Source organism: Engraulis encrasicolus, unplaced genomic scaffold, assembly GCF_034702125.1.
Source record: "Engraulis encrasicolus isolate BLACKSEA-1 unplaced genomic scaffold, IST_EnEncr_1.0 scaffold_866_np1212, whole genome shotgun sequence".
NCBI classification, from domain to species: domain Eukaryota; kingdom Metazoa; phylum Chordata; class Actinopteri; order Clupeiformes; family Engraulidae; genus Engraulis; species Engraulis encrasicolus.
Genome location: NW_026946210.1, coordinates 12,710 through 15,000, shown reverse-complemented (window position 1 = coordinate 15,000; position 2,291 = coordinate 12,710). Strand labels below are relative to the sequence as shown.

Here is a 2,291-nt window from a genome sequence, read left to right as displayed (position 1 = left end):
GGCCTAAGTTTCAAATCCCTAAAGTATGCGCTTGAGTTAAGACCAGAGACCTTCCAATGTAAGGCTAACACCATCATCTGCTTACTCTGCATGTGTTTATATATTAGTAATAACATAGTAATGAAATATACGTTGTTCTCATCACCCTTCATTTGTCATCATTTTCTTTACAGATGTCTGAAAATGTACAGTACACGCCAGCAGGTCTCACCATAGTCAACATCATTAAGGATTTGGCTCTCTGACCTGAGAAGAGGCCCCATAAACACACCTGACAAGGACCAGCCACTGTTGCCAGTGCACAACTGAGGACCTGACCAGCCTGCTGCCATCTATGATACTATATAGTACCCGGTATGTAACATTACACTACACTCAGCCAATGCTTGCATCCAAAGCGACTTTCACTTATTTTTACATGTGCCTCCCAATTTGAAGGGACAAAAAGTAATTGGACTGGATAAAAGTATAGATCAAGCGTAGTAAACTCTCAGCGTTTGTCAGTAGCCACTATCTTCAATAATTACAAGGGTACCAATTCTATTGACAGATATGCATGCCCACACCATTAAACTACCACCCCATGATTTTCACTGATTAGGTAGCATGCTTTGAAACACGAGCAGCCCATCTCCTTATCTATTGTGTTTTCTTCCCATGAACCTGACACTAATACAAGTTCAGCTACTTAATGTTGAGGTAAATAATGTTAACGACATAAGTATGTTAAGTTGTTGGTGTACCAAACAGTGACGTATTCTCATCACACTTCATATGCCATTATTTTATTTACAGCGGAGGTGTCTGAAGACAACGTCTCTGTTTACATCTATAGTGTATTACACAAGTGAGTCTACACCCCCATATTTCTGCAGATTTAATGGGACAATAAAAACATTTGAAAACTGAAAATGAAGTCTGCACTTCAAGCTCATCACATTAAATAAGTAAAACAGGAGCTTGGTGAGCAGACTTAATTTTCAGTTGTCATTTGACTTTGTTAGTCCTGCACCCAAAACTTTTTTGAGAAGGATGTTCATGGGTTTTTCCTTTTTAAACAAATGTAGACATTTTTACTACACTGAAATGTTATAGTTACTCTATATATACCAGTGATATGCTTCAATTATGTTCATGTTACATTAATTATTTTTTAAAAATAGATTTGTATTTATCGTTACAGCTGAAGATGTGCACAGTACGCTGCTGCCTGCATCCTACCACCACAGAGGATCCGATGTGCAGAACCAGCTTCAAAAACCATTGCAATTATGAAACACAGTTAATAAATGCTTATATACAGCAGCCCGCACATTTTGTTTAATTTGTAATATTGGTTAACACACTATTGTTACAACACAATGCAGGTGGTACATGCATTGGCAGGTATCAATAAAAAGAAATGTATGGAGCATAATCATATTGGGATAGAGCAGTGGTTCCTAACCTATGGGTCAGGACCCAACTTATGGGTCGCCAAAGATCCACAGTGGGTCGCGAAGCCCTCTTGATTTTAAGGGGTTTCGTTTTAATACCATATAGCCCATGTTGAATATATGACAAAGTAAAGCTTTTAAACTGATATATGCATAGAGGCAACAAAATGTAAGCGACACATTAAACAGTCATTCTATATTTGACTGAAGACAAATTGAGGAATACAATTTTCTAATGAGTTTCCGCAGGACTCCCTCTCGCCTGGGACTCCCTCTCGCGTGGGCGCTGGCACGATTGGGTCACCAAAGCTTATAATGGTAAAAATATGGGTCCCTGAAGAAAAAGGTTGGGAACCACTGGGATAGAGGAAGATATACAGTAGACTAGAGCATGAGGGAGGGGGTACTCATGGTATGACAAAAATGCTTAGGGGGTACATGAGACAAAAAAGAAGTTGGGAGACACTGTGTGATTGAAGTAATGCATTTCTTACAAGCTTGGGGAAGAATGCCCACTCCATGATTTGCAAGTTTAAAAAGCAGAACATAAGGGTGAATATTTCATTTTAATCTTGATGTCAAGCATACAAAACACCCAGATGGTTAGTCATAGCCTACTGTAGGCCAGCTATGTTTTACTAACTGAAAGGTGTTAACTTTGGTTTGTTTACCATACCGTCTACTTCTAAGAGTGATCTAAGAAAGAGAAGCTTTGTATTCTGAATCTTTTCAAAAACTGGGGGGATCAGCAAAAAAAATGGTCATGATGACTGCTCGACACGGCAATCTTCATCTTCAATCTTCCGGATGACAGCTTGGCGTCGAGGAGCCTTTCTTCAGCGTCCATGGTTTGTC

At 39.2% G+C, this 2,291-nt stretch overlaps 1 long non-coding RNA gene across 2 annotated transcripts in view; it reads left to right on the top strand.

The window, feature by feature from the left end:
- Positions 1 to 1,237, top strand: part of LOC134444930 (uncharacterized) — a 1,860-nt gene extending 623 nt beyond the window's left edge. Inside the window, exons 2-3 of one of the 2 annotated variants that reach the window (XR_010034140.1) lie at positions 174 to 354; positions 1,184 to 1,237. This is a non-coding gene — a long non-coding RNA (uncharacterized LOC134444930). Of the gene's footprint in view, positions 1 to 173; positions 355 to 795; positions 812 to 1,183 lie in introns of those variants that run through there. The other variant, XR_010034141.1, reaches the window with a different exon arrangement.
- Positions 1,238 to 2,291: the final 1,054 nt, after the last annotated feature.